This window comes from Taeniopygia guttata, chromosome 9, assembly GCF_048771995.1.
Source record: "Taeniopygia guttata chromosome 9, bTaeGut7.mat, whole genome shotgun sequence".
NCBI lineage: Eukaryota > Metazoa > Chordata > Aves > Passeriformes > Estrildidae > Taeniopygia > Taeniopygia guttata.
Window position 1 is genome coordinate 24370739 of NC_133034.1, and position 23440 is coordinate 24394178.

At 41.2% G+C, this 23440-nt stretch overlaps 1 protein-coding gene across 2 annotated transcripts in view; it reads left to right on the forward strand.

Annotated features, from left to right (window-relative positions):
• The window catches only part of PPM1L (protein phosphatase, Mg2+/Mn2+ dependent 1L), a 54883-nt gene that overhangs the window by 22761 nt on the left and 8682 nt on the right, over positions 1-23440 (forward strand). The window lies entirely within an intron of this gene.

Consider the following 23440-nt stretch of genomic DNA (forward strand, 5'->3'; position numbering starts at 1 on the left):
TGATAGGCAGTTTTAAGTTCATGGAGTTTGTTTTGTTTGGAGGGTTTTTTGTTTGGGTTTTTTTAATGTTTTATTTATTTTGGTTTTGTTTTGCTGTTTGTGGTTTGGGGTTTTTTTGTATATTTTTTAACAGCTGTTGAGGGATTTAAGAATTCTTTTAAATGGCTGAAAATTTTTTTGCCAAGAGCTGCTGTGAATAACTTCCAGAAGCAGCCAAAGTTGCAGCTCTGAGTTCCAGTGATGTTCAGGGAGCAAAACGTGCAGTTTTCCTAATAAATACAGTCACTTTTAATTAGCCAGCCTTAATGAACAGCAACTCAGCTTTTAATTCACAAATTGCCAGAGCAGAGCATGTGGACTTGTTGGAATAATTGTGGCTTTCAGCAGGAAGGAAGAAATGAGGAGAAAATGGCTTTTTGAGCCTGTTCCTATGGAAAGGCTGTGGCAAACAGCAGCACTGCTAAGAAACCTTTTTTGTGCATCTGTTATATAAATGTTCACTTCTCTTTACTTTGTAGCAAGTTGAAAAATCTGATTTATTAATGCTCACTGAGGGCTTGAAGGCTCAGTAGTGCTGAAGAGATGGCGCTTGGATATTGCTGCCTTCAATAAAATCCTGAATTTGGTTTTATTTTTTTGCCCTCCCTCAAGACAAGCATTCCCTGGGCACTCCTGTGTTGGGATTTTTGGTTGTTTAGGTGTGGCATGGAGTGATGTCCCCAAGTCAGGTGGCTTTGCCTGGAGCCTGTTGGGTGACACAGCACTGCAGGAAAATTTGCACTATTTATAGAGTGTTCTTTGAGCCAGAAAGTTCTGTTTTCAAAGATATCATTCTGTGATTTTTCTCTTTTTCCTGCCTGGCTTCACGGGGAAAGAAGGAAGGAGCCTTTGGGCAATTAGCTGTGATTTAAACCCTGACTTTTCTGTGAGCTGAGTTTATCAGGTGAGATATTCAGCAGGGTTTCAGTTTAAAAAGGCTTTTTTTTTTCCAAAAAGAAGATGAAATCAGTGGTGGTGGCACTGCCTGGCACATTTTTAACCCTTCACTCCAGCCTCACCCTCAGAAATTGCCGTGGTCCATATGCAAGGAAAACAAGTTCCTTGTATAATTAACTTGCTGAATCAAAGAGGTGCCCAGCCTTATTTCTGACCTAATCAGTTTTTTAAAGATATTTTGTCTCTTGACCCAAACCAATTCTTTAGTGTTGATACAACTGCAAAGGAATACGGTCTGCATCTGGAATTTGTATTTTCCTGGCTGGTTTGATTGGAGTTTCTTGAAATAATGTGTTTATCCCTGCTGGTTTTTGGGCAGTCTGGGACACAAACCCATTTTGGATGTGCTGTTGGCAGTTCCTCCTGCGCTGCTCAATCCCCCCATCCCTCCTGGATCCAGGATTGTCCCATCCCCCTGGATTTAGGGTCTAAGGTGTGAAGATCTGTGAGTTAGGAATGGAAATCACCCCCTTGGGATCTCCAGGAACACGGATGTGTCAAGTGTTGTAGCAATGGGAGAAAATTATCCTGAAAAACAAATTCCCTGGCAGCAAAACAATCCAGGAAAAACGATCCATGCCTGGTTTATTTTGGGCAGCAGTGCCCCCAGCTCCCTCTGTCTCTGTCCAAAGTGCAGACTCTGTGGTCTCAGCTTTAAAAGGCTCTTCAGCTTCCCTAAACCAAGGAATTATTCATAGCAGAATGTACACCAGAGCTGTTTTTAGAATGTGCAGACACCAGATTATTAATTTTATATTTACTTGGGGATTTGGACCCTTTTTCATGCTGGTGACCACAGAGTTAAAACACCCTGGTTAAAACACCTTGGTTAAAACACCCTAATTAAAACATCCTGTTTAAAATACCCCTGTTAAAATACCCCGTTTAAAATACCCTGGTTAAAATACCCTGGTTAAAACACTCTTAAAATACCCTGTTTAAAACACCCTATTTAAAACATCCTGTTTAAAATACCCTTTTAAAACACCCTACTTAAAATACCCTGTTAAAATACCCTGTTTAAATAATAAAACACCCTGTTGAAAACACCCTGTTTAAAATACCCTGTTAAAATATCCCATTTAAAATACCCTGTTTAAAACACCCCATTTAAAACATCCTGTTTAAAATACCCTTTTAAAACACCCTACTTAAAATACCCAGTTTAAAATACCCTGTTTAAAACACCCTGGTTAAAATACCCTGTTTAAAACACCCTGTTTAAAATACCCTGTTAAAATACCCCGTTTATTAACACCCTGTTTAAAACACCCTGTTTAAAATACCCTGTTAAAATACCCCGTTTATTAACACCCTGTTTAAAACATCCTATTTAAATTGCCCTGTTTAAAATACCCTGTTTAAAACACCCTGTTTAAATTACCCCATTTAAAATACCCTGTTTAAAACACCCTGGTTAAAATACCCCGTTTAAATTACCCTGTTAAAATACTCTTTTTAAAATACCCTGTTTAAAATACCCTGTTTAAAACACCCAGAACTCCCAGAGGGAGGGAAGGAGCAAACCCTGGGCCTTGAGGGGTGGTTTGTGCATTATTGGAAGAGGCTTTGCTCTCCTTAATTAATTTTCTACTCATTACAGGAAAGAAAGACAACCTTAAATGAAACACCAGCTCCACAGGAGGCACTGCCAGGGCATGGGCACATCCCCACTGCCTTTATCCCGTGTTAAAAGCAGAAATGTCATATTTGCAAAGAGATTTTTAACAGAATCGGGCCCTGGATGTGTAATTTGTGTTTTCACACAGGATAAATGGCTGCTGTGCAATATTTTTTGGACCCTGAGCATCCTTTTCTCAGAGCATGGGGTTGCTGGTGGTGTTGTGTTGGAGGGTGAACACTCAGAGATAAAATCCACCTTGCAAAATCATCCCTCAGAGGGGGCTTTTCTTACCAGCAAAGAAGAAAAACTGCATTTTTGCAGTTTCAGGAAAAATTTCAGTAAAAAGAAAACTGCATTTTTCTGCTCTCCTCACATGTGGCAACTCTGCACCAACCCCAGAGACAGTTTTGTACAAGCCTTTAAATGGCACTGAGGAGAAACTCAAGCAAAATATAGAAAATAAGGAAAAAAAAGCTTTTAAAGTGGGGGGGAAAAAACATTTTAAAGGGTTATTTAGTCTGAAATAGCTGCAGAGGAGTCACTGGAGTGTTCCCTCCGTGCTTGGCCATTAATATTTATCTTGGAGGAGCTGAGAAGGCAGAAAGGGAAATGCTTTGGTGCTGCTCCATTAGGCTGGAGGGGAGACAGGAGATCACATGAAGGTGCTCACTGACCCTGCATGATGCATTTCTTGCAATAATAGAAATATATTCCTATTTTTGGGGCTCCTGAGGGAAGCTTTGGCTTCCCTGGGTTAAAGCTGCGACCTGCTCAGTCTTCCCAGGCAATCCTTGGGAGGGCAAGGCTGGAAAAAGGAGCTGGAAAAAAGGAACTGGAAAAAAAAAAGAGCTGGAAAAATGAGATGGAAAAAAGGAGATGGGAAAAAGGAGCTGGAAAAAAGGAGATGGGAAAAGGAGATGGGAAAAGGAGATGGGGTAAAGGAGATGGGAAAGGAGATGGGGAAAGGAGATGGGAAAAGGAGATGGGAAAAAGAGATGGGGAAAAGGAGATGAGAAAAGGAGCTGGATAAAAAGGAGATGGGAAAAGGAGCTGGAAAAATGAGATGGGAAAGGAGATGGGAAAAAGGAGCTGGAAAAGGGGAGCTGGGAAAAAGGAGCTGGAAAAAAGGAGCTGGGAAAAGGGAGATGGGAAAAGGAGCTGGGAAAAGGAGCTGGAAAAAAAGGAGATGGGCTCTGCTGTAGGAAAATGCTCATTCCAGCTGGATTTCACCCTGGAGTCGGTGAAATTCCACTTGGAATTCACCTTGGCCCCAGCTCTTGGTATTTGGGCTGTTCAGGGAGTGGCCCCCAAGTTGTGTGCACACATTTTCCTGCCCTGCACCAGTGCAGGATTGTTTTAGGTCCATCCCAGAATTTCTCGTGGTGTGGTTTCTCCAGGTGAGGCGAATTCCTGTCTGTGCAGGAGATCTTTGCTTTGGGTGGGCTCCCAAGTCTCCTGAAAACAGCTGAATTTTGAGTTTCCCCATATTCTGGGAGGGATTTGGGTGGTAAAAGCTGCTCAGGGATGATGGAAAGCCTGGCTGTGAACAGTTTGCCTTTTATTGCAATTTATTGCAGCATTTTCCCTCGGTAATTGTTCTTGTTTTCTGTGGTGGACCCACATCAGCCCTCAGTGTAAAGCCAGGCCCCAGGATTCTGAAGCTGATTTAATTTGTGTGCATATTTGGAACAGCAGCATCGTCAACCCCAGTGCCAGACTTGCCCTGATAAAGAATTTATGAAAACAGATCATGTTGCTGCAGATTTACCAGGGAGCTGATTTTGTGTACACAAGGCTTGTCACTTTTATATCATGTCCCAACTCCAGCACCTGTGTTTGAGTCCGTTATTTTGGTTTTGAAAAGCCAGGAAAAAAAAAAAAAGTTAAAAATATAATATATTTTATTTTATAAAAATAAAAGCTAAAAATACAAATAGCCTTGTGTAGATGAAATCCCATCAGCACTCACTGTTCCTCTGGGTCCCATCACAGATACGTAAATCCTGCCAGTTCCTGCATCACCCCCAAAAAATGGGCCAAGTGCTGCAAATTGTTCTTCTCCAAGTGAAGAACATTTATTGGGAATAAATGTTGCTCCTGGGATAACAAACCCTGGCTTCCCTCTGCCACTTCCAGGCTTCAGATTGGCACCAAGGGCTACAGAACATCAAATCCCCAAATTACTCCACAACTCCTACTCCCAAACCAGATCATCTCCTCCTTTGCTCTGCTGCTGTGTCAGAAACAACAAAGCAGCCAGAAGGAGGGAGAGCCTCTCCTGCATTTCCCTCCCAGCTTTTCTGGCAAGGGCTGCACATTATTTATCTTTAAACACTTTTGCTGTGCTCTGAGTTGCCTTTGGAGTTCAAAGAGACGACAGCTTTGGGGAGAGGAATTTTGTTGCAGCGTGTGTAAAGCAAGAAGGTGTTTGTGTAGTGTTGCCTGGCATTAGAGAGGCTGGATTTATTATTTATATGTGTGTTATAATCCAGCTAGACAGTAAATGTGTTTATAAGAGCTTGTGTTGTTCATAGGGAGTTCATTCCTGTGATATTCCAAGCTCTGCTGCCCTCAGTGATAGTAAAAGGGTTTTAAAATCATGGGGATTTAGGGTTAAAAAGGAAAATTAAGCTTAGTAGGCCCTGAAAAAATAAATACCCTGGGTACATGAAGGCCTTGTACCTTGCTAGAACTGCACCTGTGTAGCTAGTCCATGATAAATGATATAATTGCTAGGTGTGATGATTGTTTAGTAATTAAATATAATTACTGTTTAATCATAACAAACTGTGGTCAGGGGCCTAAGAAAGATCACGAGAAACTCATGTCATTGTATACAATAGAACAATATAAGTTTAATAATTAATATGTAAGTTATGTAACGATAGAATATAAAATATGTTCAGCTCGAGAGCCGTGTCAGAGTCAGATTTGGGTCTGCACCCCAATTCCCAGAGCTCTCAATAAAAGCACCTGCATGGAATCATATCTGTGATTCTGTGTGCTCCTTTAATGAGATATTTTATTGAATTAATGTGGTCAGGGGTCCTGGGAGCATCATCAGCTTCCTGTCAGAAACATTTTCACTGGTCACTGCTGAAGCCACCAAATGTGTCCCCAAATGCTGCTCTGGGTGCTTCTGCACGGAGAGATGGAGCAATCCCACCTTTTTTTGGCAGGAAAATCCCAAACCAGCATCTTCACCTGTGCTGGTTTGGTCATGCCTGGAGCAGCAGCAATTTCAGGGTGCAGAGGGAAGGGCCATCAACAGGAGTGGCTACAAGAGGGGCTACTGGATCCATGCCTGGAACCACAGCCAGACCTCTCCTGCTTTTCTCTTCCTCCATTCCAGAGAGATTTTAGAGAGGGAAATTCTGATTTTGAAACGTTGCATTGCAAAGGCAGCACTGGAGAAGCAGCAGGTCCCAGCAGCAAAAGGTGGAAGTTGTTCTCATCTTCCTGAAATGAATAAATGTGAGGTTTTCCTTAATCCAGGAAACCCAGGGCTTTATAGATTATTGTTTTATTAATAACATTTAGGAATGGTACTCATGTCTTCCAAAATGCTCAATTCTGGATTTCTACATGGTTTTGCATTCACATCTGAAGCAAAAGTTATATCTGAAATTCAAATCTTAACTCTGTTACAGCCTCCTTGGTTCTCTGCTGAGGTTTTCATTTGGGTTCTGGAATCTGTTTCTAAAATGTTTGTGCCATTATAAATTCAGGGAGAAAATCCTGATGTGTGAATCCCATGTCAGCAGCAATTTGGGTGCTTTTGTCAGGAATAAAATCCCCCTGATTAATGATTTTTAAGCATTGCATGTTATGTGCTCAATAAACTCTGCAACTGCAGAGGTGAAGGTTCACAATTATAGTGAGAGTAGGAAAACGCCTTTTAATTTTTGCTGTAAATGTTTAAAAAATTAGAAAAGCAGAGTTAACATTTTTAAGGCTGCAATCCCCTAAATTTAAAAGTGGAGTTAAGTTTCTGCTCTTTGCAACGTGTCCCACACTTCCCCCACACTCATTCTGTGCTGTTCACACTATTAGATTTAATTTGTAGGGTTTTTTCTTTTTAAAGATGCTAATTTTGCATTAACAGAAGGAAAAAAAAAAATCCTTCCAGCTGATTGAATTAAAATTCATGGTCGTGATTCCATCCTGGCTCCGTGCTCGGGATGAAGCTCCTGAGCTGGGAGGGTACCTGAGGACAGGGATGGGACAGAGCTGTGCCCCTGAGGGGGAATCTCTGATCAGACATTCCCAGATCACAATTTATTTCCCTGTTTTCCCTGGGATTCAGCGTTCAGGAGAGCCAACAGCAGCACCAAGATTTGCCTGCAGTCACGGATACCTTCAGCCAAACACTTTGTGTTTGGCTTTCCTCCATTGCAGGGATTTCATTCCTGTTCCCTCTGCTCCACACTGGCTTCCATGGCCACACAGTTCCACTGCTGCTGCTCCCCTTTGCAGGAACCCATTTCTGATGGAGTGGAGAGGAAATCCTCAGTGCCAGCTGCTTGTGGGGCTGCCTGCCGCGAACACGAGAGGGTGGCACGGCTCTTCAGTGCGTTGGTGCAGCATTCCGGGATTGGCCAGGAGCTGGGATCTTCATCATCATCATCACCATCACCACCATACCATCATAACCGTCACCATCACTGTATATCATCATCACCATCATCATAACCATCACCATCACCAGCATATCATCATCATCATCATCATAATCATCACCATCACCGCATATCATCATCACCATCATCATAACCGTCACCATCACTGCATATCATCATCACCATCATCACCACAATCACCATCATCACCACCATCATCATCATAACCATGACCATCACCAGCATATCATCATCATCATCACCATCATCATAACCATCATCATCATCACCACAATCACCATCATCACCATCATCACCATATCATCATCATCATAACCATCATCACCATCACCATCATCACCACCACCATCGCCATCATCATCATAACCATCACCATCACCACCATATCATCATAACCATCATCATCATCATCATAACCATCACCATCATCACCACAATCACCATCACCATCATCACCATCATCATCATCATCATAAACATCATCACCACCACCATCATAACCATCACCACCATCACCATCACCACATCATCATAACCATCATCATCATCACTATCATCACCACCACCATCATCATCATCATAACCATCACCACCACCACCACCAACCGTGAGGAGCCTCCTTAGCCCCAAACTTCTCCTCCCCCTCAAGGTTTCCACCCCCTCAGCAGAGCCCAGGAGCTCAGAATGAAGCACTTATTTGCTTTAAGCAGAAATTTTTCCACTTCCTGCAGCCTGCTGATGAAATTTGAACTTGTGCAGCCTTTCCCAGAAGGGCTTGGAGCAGGCCCTTCCCTTTGCTGGGATAAATTACTGCTCCCTGGAGATGCTGCGGCTGTGGTGTGGTGAGGGGGATGTTGCACAGGTTCTAAAGCTGCAAACACCACTATATTTATTGAATTAACCTCTGAACTTGCTGGAGAATAGCTCAGAACACCCGACACACAGCAGACAGCTTATTTTGGTTTATAGCCACAGTTTGGGTACAATTTACTTAATTTGTCATCTTCTATAATTATTTTTCTAATGCTGCATCTACTGCAGGGACAATATGTGAATTTGAATAAGCTGTGAAAAGCTGCTCATGAGGGGAATAACAATTTAGAAGTGTGGAGGTAGTCACTCACACTCATTCATTTCTTTTTAAAGGAGTTTCTCTGTCCTCTTTATGTTCAAGCTGTATTAATAACAATGCTGTGGCTTGGCCCCAAACACTGCAGGGGTGTGAGTTATGTGTTATTGGGAGGGCAATTCCTTTCTATTAACCAGAATTAGCTAAAAGGGTGTCAGATCACCAGGCAGGAACTGGAGCTGAACATATTTTATATTCTATATATTCTATATATTCTATATATTCTATATATTCTATATATTCTATATTCTATAACTTATATATTCTGTATTATATAACTTACATATTAATTATTAAACTTATATTCTCCTATTGTATACATTGACTTTATTCAAGCACGAGTTTCTCATGATCTTTCTTAGGCCCCTGACCACAGTTTCTCATGATTATTCTTACAATTAAACAGTAATTATATTTAATTACTAAACGATCATCACATCTAACAATTATGTCATTTATCATGTACTAGCTACACAGGTGCAGTTCTAGCAAGGTACAAGGCCTACATGTACCCAGGGTATTTTTTTTCAAGGCCTACTAAGCTTAATTTTCCTTTTTAACCCTAAATCCCCATGATTTTAAAACCCTTTTGCTATCACTTGCACCCCACAGCACTTTGTGATTCCACGATTCTGCTCCCACCAGACCTACAGAAGGCCAAGTTTTTTGGGCAAACCATCTGGTTTCATCCTCCTCCTCCTCCCCCTGGCTGGGAATTCTGTCAGGAGCTCTGAGCCCAGCCCAGTTTTCCCTTCTTGCTGTCCTTGTCCTGCTGTTCCTGAGCCCTTCCTGCCAGGCTGCTCCCACTTCTCCTGCTCCTTTTCCTCTCTCTGCTTCTGACCTTCACAACTGCACCAGATGCCTTTTTTTCTCCTGCTCATAAATCACTTTCTATTCTTTTTAGTCTTTTTTTTCCCCCTCATCTCTTTTTTTTTTTTTTTTTTTTGCCAAGTGCAGTGCTTTATTTCCCAGCTGTCAGCACTTATTTAAAGGGTACCAATGTCACTCCCCCTGAAATGCTGCCAGCTGGGGACAGAACTTCCTCATCACCTGCTGATCTCTTCCTAAAGTGTCTCTCTACACAGATTTAGCTCCACTATTGGAGATCTCTCATCTCAGGTTCTTTATTTAGGAGAAACTCAACAATTCTTGTGTTATTGTGGCCTATAGGAGTTTTGTTTTATATTTGGATTTGACACTTCTTGTTCTTCGTGAAGGAGAGACAGGTTGGTGAAATAAGATAAAAAAGCATTTATCCAGAGGGATATTCCATGCAGGAATGTGCACTCTGAGCAGATCAGAGCTGGGTAACTCTCTCTCTCCCCAGCTCTCCTATTTTCCCACTGAATTCCATGAAAGAATTATGTGATTTATTCTTTTCTCTCAGTAGATTTCCTCAGTCTCACAGGACTAAGCTGCACTCCTCCTCAGTCAGGTGCTTTGGGCAAATTCACTGTTCTGTTTCTTCACATTCCCTCCCAAACCCTCGTGGCTGCACTGAAAGGAAAAAAAGAAAGGAATTTTGTAAATGCCATTGACTGAATTTGCTTTTCCTGTCCGTCCCTCTCACCTCATGCTGTGTATTGGGAATGTGGAAGGTGCAATGCAATTAAGTAACAGCACAGTTCATTAAAACCCACAGCAAAGCTCTGGATTTTGGGATTGACCCACAGGAGCATCTTGGAGCAATCCCACGTTTCAGCCCAGCCTTTGGGAATGTTCTTGGACAGCACCACAGCAAGTGGTGATGATGAAAAGCTTTCATGGTAAATATTTGCTGGTGGCTAAATACAGAATTATTCCTGACAGTTGGCATGTTTCTCCCTGGAAAATGAGGGGATATTGGGATTTAGTGGCAAAAGAAACAAAGCTGGAAAAACCCTTCATGGACTGCTCATGGATGAGGAGCAGCAGAGGCGGCACTGTGGGATTATTAACGTGGCTAATATTATTAATGACTATTAACATTATTAACTGTGGGCTTATTAACATGGCAATCCTTTTTTTCGGGGTGTAATGTCAGTGCCATGGGAGCGTGGTGGGAAGGAGCAGGGCTGGCCCTGCAGAGGATAATTGGTGTTAAATCAAGTTTGCCTTGCATCTGTGTGGCCAAGGAGAATTTTTGGGACAGAAGTGTGGCCACAGGGCTTTCCTTGGTGTTTTATCAGGTCACATTCCTCTTTTTCCATGTCCCTTCTCCTCCCAAACCACCTGCATTTTAACAGTTCTTGGTTTTTTTAAATTTTTTTACTCATTCTTTCAATTTTCTACCAACATTCCTCTATTGGATGTGTCCAGGCTCTGTTTCCCAAGGTCCCATCCCTATCTCTGGGTGTTTGTTGGATGTTGATGGGGGTGGGATGTGAAAATCTCCCCCAGGCTGGATTCTGGACCAGCAATTTCCATGGCCTGAATGTTATTCCAGCTTTTATCCTGGCAGCTTCCAGGGCAAAGCCTGTGTTCTGCACATCAGGACGCAATAATTCCATTTTCAGAAGCAGAATTCACAAACATCCTGTCCACTCGTGTGGACACTTCCAAAAATGCCTCCTCAAATAATCCTGAAAGGGACACATCAAAGAGGGTCCTTGTCAAAATCTCCCCCAAAATAAACCTGCAAACAAAGCCCTGGCTAGGATTGTTAGAATTAATAATATTTTGTGTTGTTTCCTTGCGAAAAGATCTGTGAACTTCAAGGTTTGTTGTCTATTTATAAAGCATTTTCTCTCTCAGTGGTTTCAGTACAGTGGATTTTAATTTGATTTATGAGTTATGGTTAAGGTAGGCTGACTTTTCCTTCAGTTCTATGTCTATGTACAGGCAGTGGTGAAAAATTAATTAAATTATGCTGCCCAGAATGATGATACCACCAGGAATGGGATGCTCCAAGCACTTTATTTAGAAATTATATAGAAATTATATACATAAATTCCATCCATAGCACATCATGTTCTATACAGGAAAATGAAATTTTTTTCCCCTATTTATTGAGCTTTAGGAATCTGTCAGATCTGTTCTGTTCACACCATTGCTCCATAGCTTCCTTCCATTTTCCTTCACTTCCAAGGAATTTTTTCATTGTGGCCACTCAATTTTTCCCAGGAAACCTCCATGCAAACTGATTTAAATGCTTCATGTCCTTGGTTTTGTCTTTCTGTGACCTGGTTGAGCTCTTTAATCCTGCAGAACGAGGCCAGCCAGCAAAAACTCCCAAGTTTTACCCTGCCACATCCAATGGTGCCACCCAGACTTCAGGCAGGCCAAAACTTTCTATTTTTACACCCAAAATAATGCTTTGAAGTATTTATTCCAGAAAAGTCACTGGGATCAGCACAAACTGTATTTTATTTATGCCTGAGGTACAAAATAGAGGTTTTTGCTCAGAATCGGGCAGAGATTTAGGCCTGGAAATGGGAATACTTTGATTTTTTTTTTTTTTTTCTTCCTTGGCCATTCCTTGGCTGAAGGTTTTTTTAGTTTCTTCGTTGTTTTTTTTCTATTCAAAGGAATAATTGGTGCCACAAAGCTCCCACTGGGGTGAATTGTTTTGGGTGTTGATGCAGATTTCCAGCTGTCAGCATATCTGGTAGATTTATATCCCCAATTCCCTTGGGATTTATCCCCAATTCCCAGTGGGATTTATCCCCAATTCCCTGTGGGATTTATCCCCAATTCCCTGTGAGATTTATGCCCAATTCCCTATGGGATTTATGCCCAATTCCCTGTGGGATTTATCCTAAAGTCCCTGTGGGATTTACACTGAATTCCCCGTGGAATTTATCCCCAATTCCCTGTGGGAATTATCCTGAATTCCCTGTGGGATTTATCTCAGTTCCCTGTGGGATTTATCCCAATATCTCCATGACATTTATCCCAATTCCCTGTGGGATTTATCCCCAATTCCCTGTGGGATTTATCCCAATATCCCTGTGGGATTTATCCCCAATTCCCTGTGGGAATTATCCCATATTCTCAGTGGGAATTATCCCAAATTTCCTGTGGGAATTATCCCAAATTTCCTGTGGGATTTATCCTGAATTCCCTGTGGGATTTATCCTGAATTCCCTGTGGGATTTATCCCAAATTCCCTGTGGGATTTATCCCAATATCCCTGTGGGATTTATCCCAATATCCCTGTGGGATTTATCATTATTTCCCTGTGGGATTTATCCCCAAATCCCAGTGAGAATTATCTCAAATTTCCTGTGGGAATTATCCCTAATTTCCTGTGGGATTTATCCTGAATTCCCTGTGGGATTTATCCCAAATTCCCTGTGGGATTTATCCTGAATTCCCTGTGGGATTTATCCCAAATTCCCTGTGGAATTTCCAGCTCATGGCATTTTCTGTGTGAATACCCGGACAAATTGCATGGAAATGATTTTATTAGCTGCCTTTCAAGGTTAAGTGCCTGTTAGTCCTTGTAGAAGGGAACGAGCTGCAGGTTATTTTGGCAATATTTGGTAAGAGAAAAACAGATTTTTCTCATAATTGATTTCACTTTAAAAATCCACAACGCTAAATCACCAAGAGTTGTTGTTTGAGTGGGTTCCTCGCTCGGTTTCTAAGAGAAAATCTGATTATTTCTTGGCCACCTACCTATGAAAACATTTTAACAGCTTTTTTCTTGACCCTATAGTTACATATTTTATTTGAAATAATTCCTGTGAGCACTGAGAAAGGCCAAAGAAAAAACCACAGGAATCAGCAGGAAAAAGCATTTTCTCTCAAGCACATCCTCCTGCTGCATATAAAGTACAATTTAAAAAGATTTTAAGGAGTTTTATTCCACCCCAGTTATATTCCCTAAATGTGGAGTCCTCAGAGTTTGGTTTTTAGGCCCAGCTGAGCTTCACTCCTTTATTTATTCTCTGATTATTTAACATATTAAAGAGCCACAGAATAATTTAGGTTAGAAAAGACCTTTCAGATCATCAAGCCCAATAACATTCAGCAGATCAATAAAGCCCCAAAATCTACAAAATGCACTTTAATATTCAAAATTCATGATGCAAAAATAGCACAGTGAGAACCAGAGGTTGGGGAGCAGCATTTGGGCTCTGCTGGAAAGCTGAGGCCTTAAACTCCGAGTTTTTAAGGACTTTTAAGGAGAATAAAAGGAGATTCTGTAAGAAAGGATGCAAATAACTGGGATTGGGGGAGGAATGGGAGTGGGAAAGCTGTGCAGAGAGGCCAAGGGCAAAAAATGAGAAGTAAAAATAGCAGGATAAAGATCATTCTGGTACCAAAAAATAGCCTGTAGCTCCTCGTGTGCATGTGAAAGGGGAATAGGGACCAAAATAACCTCCATGGAAAAGAAATGCAGGATTTTTCCCCAGCAGCTCTCCAGAAAATCTGTGTATGGATGGGAGTGAGGGAACATCTCTTGTGAAACAGCTTCTGGGCCATGAAACCCAGAGAAATTCCATTTTTATTTCTTAATTTGATTGCTGGGGTTAAATATTTCATTTTTCAGGTAATTTAATCTGCAGGTCTTAAAAAATATAATATGCCCTAATTGTATGCAATGAAAACATTCATTGCATAATTTTGTGTTTGGATTCACTCACCCTCTGATTTCCACCTGATTTCCAGGCAGCAGACTTTATTGCAAAGCTTTAGAAAACCAGATTAGAATATTATTTTAAGTGTCAGGAAACATCAAGCATTTTATCATGATTTCCTGCAGTCGTTGCTCCTGCAAATTGGATTTCTTACTTCACTAAAATCCACTTTATGAAAATACTGCAGCCACGTGTGGGGGAAAGGCAGTTTATGGGCTCCAAAATTGGGATAAGGAGTTCAGAAATAGCCCTGATTCAATTTTCCTGGGCTTTTTGCTCATGTGTTTTGTTCTGGTGGAGCCTCTTTGGAGGGAAATTAAATTAAATGTTTCCTTTAAAGCAGGGTTTTTGCCTCCCAGAGCAACACATTCATTTGCTCCCAGGTTTTCCTCCTGGGATATTTTTGGGTTGGTAAAGGATTATCAGCAGCTCCTTAAGGTGAGGAGTTTATTTTTATTTTTATTTTTATTTTTATTTTTATTTTTATTTTATCCCCCTCAGAGTTTATTTTGCAGGGAATTTTCTGCTCCCTAGAACAGGGTGGAATTAAAATAGCCAAGATTCAATCCCAAGGCCAAGCAAGGCAAAATAATCTGATTTTGCCATCAGAAACCTCCCAGGTGCTGGAGCAGCAGCAGGAAGGTCTCGAGCCACGATTTTCCTTCTCCTTGGGAAAATGGGAGAGGTTTTTATGGAATGGAGGCTGGTCAAAGGGATTGGACTCCCCAGAAGGGCCGTGGATGAGGCTTGGGAGGTTTTCATCTTTAGCACCTCTCCTTCCTTTTGGCCTCTCAGCAAAGCTCATCCTTAAAGGTGTCTCCCGAAATTCCCTTTCCTTCCTCTCACAGAATTCCCCTTTTAACTTTCCTTTAATCCCCCAAAATTCCCTTTCACTTTCCTTTAATCCCCCAAAATTCCCTTTAACTTTCCTCTAATCTCCCAAAATTCCCTTTCCTTCCTCTCACAAAATTCCCTTTCCTTTAACTTTCCTTTAATCCCCCAAAATTCCCTTTCACTTTCCTTTAATCTCCCAAAATTCCCTTTAACTTTCCTCTAATCTCCCAAAATTCCCTTTCCTTCCTCTCACAAAATTCCCTTTCCTTTAACTTTCCTTTAATCTCCCAAAATTCCCTTTAACTTTCCTCTAATCTCCCAAAATTCCCTTTAACTTTCCTCTAATCTCCCAAAATTCCCTTTCCTTTAACTTTCCTTTAATCTCCCAAAATTCCCTTTCACTTTCCTTTAATCCCCCAAAATTCCCTTTAACTTTCCTCTAATCTCCCAAAATTCCCTTTCCTTTAACTTTCCTCTAATCTCCCAAAATTCCCTTTCCTTCCTCTCACAAAATTCCCTTTCCTTTAACTTTCCTTTCATCTCCCAAAATTCCCTTTCCTTTAACTTTCCTCTTATCTCCCAAAATTCCCTTTCCTTTAACAAGCTCCTTGGTTCTCAGCCTTCCCTTTTGTCCCTTTTCCCTCTTCCAGACTTTCTCCCTCAGAAATGCCATTATTTGGCTGTACCACCTTGTTGGCTCCAAAATAAGTTTCTCACTCTTCCACACACCAGGTTTTTTTCCCCCCCTCAACATTTCCTGCTGGTATTTTATTTGTCTCAATTTAGATGAGTTTCTATCACACCCACAAGTTTCCCAAACCCTGTTTTTACCCTTTTTTTTTTCTCAATATTGGCAGCATTTCTTTGAGCCTCAACGATTCTTTCAGATGTTGTTTTCTCATTCCCTGTTTGTGTCCCGCCGTCAGTCGTCAGGAAACAAGCCCACTTTTTTTGGGGTGGAAAGCTGCAATTCCTGCCCAAAATTATTCTCTCACATTTTATTTTTTTTTGTCCCGATCTGTCGAGACACTTCAATCTGTTGAGATTTTTTTTTTTTCCATTCTGCTCTTCTCCTTTGGTTTCACCACAGTTCATCCCTTTAGTGTTTAGGGAACAAATCTGGATTTATTATTTAAATTGTTTTGATTTATTATTTAAAGCATTGCCGGGAACAAATCTGGATTTATCATTTAAATTTATTTATTCCAGCAGCTGGGATCGGGCAGTGCCTGGAGGGAAGGGGTTGTGTGGGTGGATTTAAAAGCAGCTGGACCTGGAGATGAAGGTTTGGACATGGTTTAGTGGTCAGGTGTGGTAAACAGAGATAACACCTTGGATACATCATTCTGAGGATGATCCCGGAGTTCTGGGGGATGAGAGGAGAGAAGATTTAGGGTGATGCTCCCACTGCTCCATCTGGGATGTTCCCAGAGCTGCCTGGCTTGGGTTGGGGTCCAAGAGTTTCAGGATTGGGAAGTCATCAGTTGGGAGTGGGGCCCAGCCATGATCCTTGGGCAACTCTTAGGGTACTTCTGGGAAATAATGTGGAAAAACTGTCTGGAAAATGATGGAAAACCTGGTGGAGTGGGGTTAGTTCCGTGGAGATGATCCAGGTGGAAAAGAAATCCCCACAGAGCTCCCCAGTCCTGAGGGATGAAGTGAGGGAGCAGCGCCGGGCTGAGGGACAGAGCACAGCACCAAAGAGCCCAGAGACTTTGGGGAGAAATATTAATGGTTTTGGGAGATAATTAATCAATGCCTGAGTGACAGCAAAGCATTGATTTGCTAGCAGCTGTTTTGCTGAGAAATAAACTTGATCTCCCCAGCTTCCACCTCAGAGGCTGTCAGAGACCTGGCTCAGGACTTGTTCACCACCGCGGGATGAAAGCCCAACCAGCCCCTGGGATATCTTGGGTTTCTCTGAATTTCAAATTTGTTTTTCTTCCAAAACGCTGGCTCAGGTTTGCTTACATTTCTGTTTAAACTCCTGGAAGTGAAAGGTTGAGTATTTTTGGGAACGTTGCCAAAATGTTGGGCTGTGCTGCACGAGTTGCTTCGCTCCATGCTCTCGATAAAAGGTATTTGCTTTTTGTTGTTTCAAGGCTTGCCATGAAATCTGAAAACTCCAGGCTGTGTCACTTTAATATACAAACACTCCAAGCAATACAAAAGCCTTGAAATCAAAGCTGTGCTGTTATCTCTTCAGAGCAGGAGCTTTTTCAAGGAGCTTCTAATGCAGAAGTAGAATCACTTCCAGTTGCTGCTTTGAAGTTTTTTATAGTGTGCTATCATGGACCTTTAATCCCTGCTGGGACTGCTCTTAAAAATAGGAGGAAATTGCAAAGTGAAGCAGTAAAGGGAAAAAACCAGCTTGGACATTTAATCAGCCTCACTTGGGAGAGGGGCTGGTGCTGTCCCCGTGAGAGGAAACCTGGTCACGGCTCTCACTTGGAATGGCCCTGGCTGGGTGCACTGCAGCCTGGCCCGGAATAAAGGTATAAAAAAAGATATCATAAAAGATATAAAATCTGCTCAGCTGTGGCTACAGCACTCTGATGTCACCCAGAGTGTCAGTGCTGGAGGTCTCAGCTCGTGGCATGCACTGTTTATTCCTCTCTGTATTCAGGATGGGTCAGCCTGTCCTGAAGTGATTTTCCCCCTGCTCAGCCCCCCATTCTCCATCCATTCAGAGATTAAAATAGCAAGAGATGAAAATGGAGAAAATAGACCTTCTGCCTTGATAATGAGTGCAATTAACCCATGTCCTGACGAGCTGGAGAAACGCAATGACTGCGTACCATCTTATTTAATTAAACTGTGTTTCAGGAAAATTTCCTTTAAATGGCAACTTACATGGCCATTTAAAGGAAAAGATTTCCAATCTTTTGGAAAGATTTCCCTGGCATTGAGTCACTGAGGTTGGAAAAGATTTCCAAGACCATCGAGTCCAACCTGTGCCCGATCCCCACCTTGTCACCAGCCCAGAGCACTGAGTGCCACCTCAGGTGTTCTTTGAACACAATTGGTTTTATCTTTCCTTTTTCTGGCTTTTCTGCTTCGCTTGATGCCTCAGGTTTAGCTTTTTTATTTTTCACATTCTGTGCTGCTTTAGTGTGTGGGTCTGGGTTTCACATCAGGGGATGGTGAGCTCTCCTCACAGAGCAGGAGACAAAACAATTCCTGCTCCAGCTGGGCACCAAGGACAAATGATCCAAATCTCAGCCCAGGAGCACAAACACCGTGGGCTGGAGAGAGAAAAACAAGCAGGGTGGGACTGCCTGGGCTAAAGCTGGAATGGGACAATGAACTCCAAGGTGCCAATGGAGCAGAACTGATCCCAGGGAGAGCCCCCGGGAGCGCTCGTGCATTTTGGGGCCATTTTGGGTCATTTGGGTGCAGCCCTGGCTGGGCTCTGGTGCTGCCCAAGGTGGATCCATGGAGGAGATCCTTGAATAAATCCCTGCTTTATTCTGGGACTCTGCCCAGGCTCTGCTCCAGCTCAGCCTGCACAGGGCATCACACTCCTGTTCTCCCTTCCATCAGTATTTGTCTTCTTTCTTTTCTCCTACACCTTCCTCCTCCCTCCTTGTTTTCCCATCTTTTGGAATGAACTGCTCATGAACTTGAGGAATATGAACAAAAACACCTCCAGACCATTCCCTGCTCCCCACGTGCCTTTGGGCTCAATAACCAGAAATGTTCTGATCCCACAGGCAGGAAAAATCCTTTTTTTATTCTTTCACATGTACATTTGTAGAGGGAAGAAGGAAAAACATCCAGGCATTGGTGTTTGTCTTAACTGGGACCTGATTTATTTGGGGCCTGGTTTATGTCCCTCCTGCTCCCCAGGGTGCAGCTCTCAGAGTTTGTGCAGTGAAATGCCTCTAGAAAAGGAACAGGCTTTGGAAACTATTTATGGATTCAAATTGGCTGCTCTATTTAATGAAGTCCATGTCTTTGAGCCTCTGCCATTTAATTAAGTGCTTTATATAATTACTCTGTGCCATCAATTCTGTCCACCCTGGAAGGTTTGTCTGTTCTTCCTGAAGGAGGTGTTTTGTTTAATGGGAGTTTCTGGGACCTGCAGCAGGGTGGGATCCTGAGATCCTGATCTGGCCGTTCTTTTTCTCCCTCCGTCGCTAATTTCCTAAATTTCTAAAATTTAGAATTTTAAAATTTGCCCTAATATTTCTCCGATTCCTCCTGTTTTTAGGAAGAGGAGCTCTGTCACTACAACCAAAGCACCTCTTCCCTCAGAGCCTTCACATCCTCACCTCTCTGAGCTCCTCAGAGGGAAAGTTTCCTTCTCTGGGAAAAAAAAAAAAACTTTTAAAATAATTTTCCCCCTTTTTTATTGTTTTCTTAAACCCTCAGATACTCTATCAATCCTCAAATTCCAGGTGCTGCAAGCAGACAGGGTTTTACATGAACAATTCCCTAATAACCTTCCCCCAGTCAATCATTATTACCCCACTATTTACACATCTCAGGATTCCAGGAGCCTTTTTAAGCACTAAGTTGTGCCACAATCTCCTGTTTCAGCTGCTTATCACCCACATGATCCCAAAAATCTCTTTTCCTGGCAGCCTGCTGTTCCTGGAGCACACAGAGAGGACACAAAAGTTTGCTTTATTCCGGATTAGTTTTACAGGGACCAGGAATGTGGCTTGTGAAAGTGTTTTCCTCGCTAGGAAATGGAAAATAATTGGGATTTCATGGATTGTCACCCGTGCTGCTCCGTGCCCAGCTTCAGCAGTGTCACACGTGTGTCCCTGCAGTGTCACCCTGGGGCTGCTGGGCACAGGGAGAGCAGAAGTTATCATTTTTCCACCCCAGAATTTAGCATTTTTCCACCCTGGAATTTATCATTTTTCCACCCCAGATCTTGTTGACTTCCTTGCTCCTCATTCCATCTTTCCTGGTTTCCTCCAGCTCATTATTTGGGTCAATACAGTGGATTTTTCAAACCCAGAGGGTGGGGAGGACCTGAGAAAATAACCATAATTACATTTAACCAGAGCTCATTGAATCTGCAAGTTGCTCCCCTCAGAAATTTCAGTTCCTGAAGGGAAATGGGATTCCCCCTTTTCCCTGTTAACTCTTTGTGTGCAGGTTTGTCCCATTGTGGCAGGGACAGAGCCAAGTCCCAGTGGTGCCTCCATTCCCGGGTCCCTCTGGAAGAGCTGCTGGGTGAGGTTCCCCAGCTCCTTTTCCTTCTGCTGGGTCTGGGGTGACCCCAAGAGTGTAAATTGTAAAAATCCTCATTTCCCAGCCCGTGCAGCCAAAAAAGGAGTCTGAAATGTGCAGGATCAGCTTCTCAAGGTTGTTTATTTTCCCTTATCTAGAACATTCTTTCTCTGACCTGCTGAGCTCTGTCCAGCAGCTCGGCCATGGTATTCTGTGTGTCACCTTGGGCAGCGTTTACATTTTATATCAGAAATTATGTGACTATATTGACAATATTGTGCCAATATCGATCATTTATGTTGGACAGTGTGTCCCTACCTTAAACTAACAGAAAAGTGTCACCATCACAGCAAGACATGGAGGGCAAGAAGAAGGAGAAGAAAGTCAGGACACACCCAAATCCCTCCATCTTGTCCTCTTGAACCCCATTCTAAAAACCCCAAAATTCACTTTTTCACCCTGTGTTAATCCAACTACCACACTACTCAAACCTCTGTGGTTTGTAATTCCTCACACAGAGTTGGCAGTTTTTTCCACAGGCTAAAATGGAATTCTGTGTGTTTGCTGCTTGCTGAGATTTGGGATTGTGCTGGATGGAATTACAGAAATATTCCCTGGGAATCACAGAAATATTCCCTGGGAATTACAGAAATGTTGTATAGGAATTACAGGAATATTCCATGGGAACTGCAGAAATATTCCATGGGAATTACAGAAATAGTCCATGGGAATTACAGAAATATTCAATGGGAATTACAGAAATATTCCATGAGAATTGCAGAAATATTCCATGGGAATTACAGAAATATTCCATGAGAATTACAGAAATATTCCATGGGAATTACAGAAGTATTTTGTGGGAATTACAGAAATATTCCATGGGAATTACAGAAATATTCCATGTAGATGTGGTAGGAAGAGTGAGAAACAGGTTTGTGACCAGCTGGTGAACACTGCTGAAATTCTAAGCAGGTGAAAACAGATTTTTTAATTTTATTTTTTTTTAGTCTCCTGAGTAACTCACCCAGACTGAATTTTCCCAGTTCTTGGTTTCTGCTTGGCACAAAGTGAAGTCTCTAAATCAGGAGAGACCGTTCAGGCTAAAATATCTAAAATATTCCACTCCTCTCCCTCGGTGCTGGGAGGGAGAGAACAATGGCAGAGAAAGATGAATGCTTCTTGCTCTTTAATTGAGTCTAATGGGCTATAAATACATTTTTTTTCCCTCAACTACAGGAGCAGAATGAAAGGCTTCTGGTAAAACTGGTTTTTCACTTAAAAAAAACCTTTTTTTAGAAAAAAAACCCCTTTTTTTCCTGCTCTTTGGGAAAGCTTCTGCACAGAGACACCTGTGGAAATCCCCTGGAGTAGTTTTAAGGCATTTTAATTCCTAATAAAAGCTTCCAGTTCAGGGGCTGCGCTGCTGCGGGGTTACAGAGTTGGAAATGTCATTTATTTCAAGTTGAGTCATTTTGCAAAACCTCCTTTTTTTTTTTTTTTTTTTTTTACCTTCAGTGTGGAACTCGATGAGCTCAGTAAAATCCAAAATGCAGCATTTTGCTGTACCAAAAAAAAAGGAAAATGAGCAGCTCAACACCTGTGTAAATGTAGAGATTTTATGACACTCTGAGCATTATTTTTAGGGTTATTGCTCTTTCTCTCTCTTCTGCCAATATAAAAAATGATCCTTTTTGCTTAGATTTGATTACAGGGATATAAAAAAACGTTTCAGTTAATCCTGCTTGGGTGAAATGCTCCTGGCCGGCCTTCACTCACAAAATTTAGGAAATAAATTGGAATTTGGGACCTGGGTTTTTCTGCATTGTTACCTGGTAATGGCCAAATCTTTTTCAGGCATTTTAAAACCTTTTTTTTTTTTTTTTACAGACCTTCATTTCATATTCAGCTCATCTCTGTTAATAGTTCCACCCAATTAGCATCAAAATCAGGTGAAATCTTGACATCTCTATTTTTTATTTTATTTTTATTTTATTTTAGCACTTCAATCACACCTGTTTTGCTTTGTGCCATTAAATAAATCGTGCCCTTTGGTAAATTCAAATATTAGTGGAACACTGAGGGCCTTTCCTCATGGCCACGTGGGTGTTTGTCAGAAATATTTGTCAGAACTGACAGCAGTTCCTACTTCGGGCCTCATTTTCACTTTAATTTCCCCACTAATCCTAATTTTTCTCCTAAAAGATGCATGGGTAGTGATTGGCTTTCTAATTAACATTCAGGGTTTGTGTATGTGCAATTTAAATGCCGGTGCTTTTCTTTTTGCTGCAGGAAGAATTCCTTTGTATTCTCATTATATTCTTAATTCTCATTATTTTCAAATTCTATATTCTCATTATGGTCTTAATATTCCTATATATTCTCATTATATTCTTAATATTCCTATATATTCTCATTATATTCTTAATTTTGAGGGGGTGTGTGTGTGATTGGCAGAACAAATATTCAGGGTGGGATAACCCAGCCCAGCTGGGATTTGATATTTCCATATAAAATGGAAATTTGGTGACTCCACAGCCTCCCAGGGGACCCTGTCTGACCAGAAAAAAAGAAGTTTTTATTTCAGTTTCGATGGAATTTCCTGCATTTCAGCCTGTGCCCATTCAGGATAAACAGAAATTGTTGCCTTGGTGTGTTCACTTGGAAAATTGTCCTGTGGTTTCTCTGATTTCTAATGGGATTATCGATAAATAATTGATAAATCCAGGGGAATTGCACTCGTTTGCTGGGGAGGCACCTGCAAATGAATAATAAATTATTTATTTATTATTAATAAATTAATTAATAAGTTAATTAATAAATCCAAGCACGATTTTGGATGTTTGATATTGCACAGGGTGGTCCTGAAGGAAAATTTAGGGGCTCCATGAGCTGCCAGGGCAGTGGTGAGCCCATAATGGACATAATTAACAGAAGTAATAAATATCAAATGTTAATGAAGTATTAAAATAAAGTACTAAAGTATTAAAATATTAAACAGTGATAATATAATAAATAGTATTGATAAATAATATTTATTAATAAAATAAATAGTGTTGATTGTTACATTTAACTATTTATTTATAATGATCTGCCACGTGGTGCCTTAAAATTTAGAATTAACATTTAGAATAAATACATTAATTTTGATTCCTCTCTGCCAATTTGTGCCTTAAAATTTGGAATAAGAATTTAGAATAAAAATTTCTAATAAGGCCATTAAGTTTGGTTTCACTCTGCCAATTTGTGCCTTAAAATTTAGAATAAAAATTTAGAATAAATACATTGAATTTGATTTCACTCTGCCACTTTGTACCTTGAAATTTAGAATAAAAATTTCAAATAAATACATTGAATTTGGTTTCACTCTGCCACTTTGTGCCTTAAAATTTCAAATAAAAATTTTGAATAAAAATTTAGAGTAACGCCATTAATTTTGATTCCGCTCTGCCAGTTTGTGCCTTAAAAT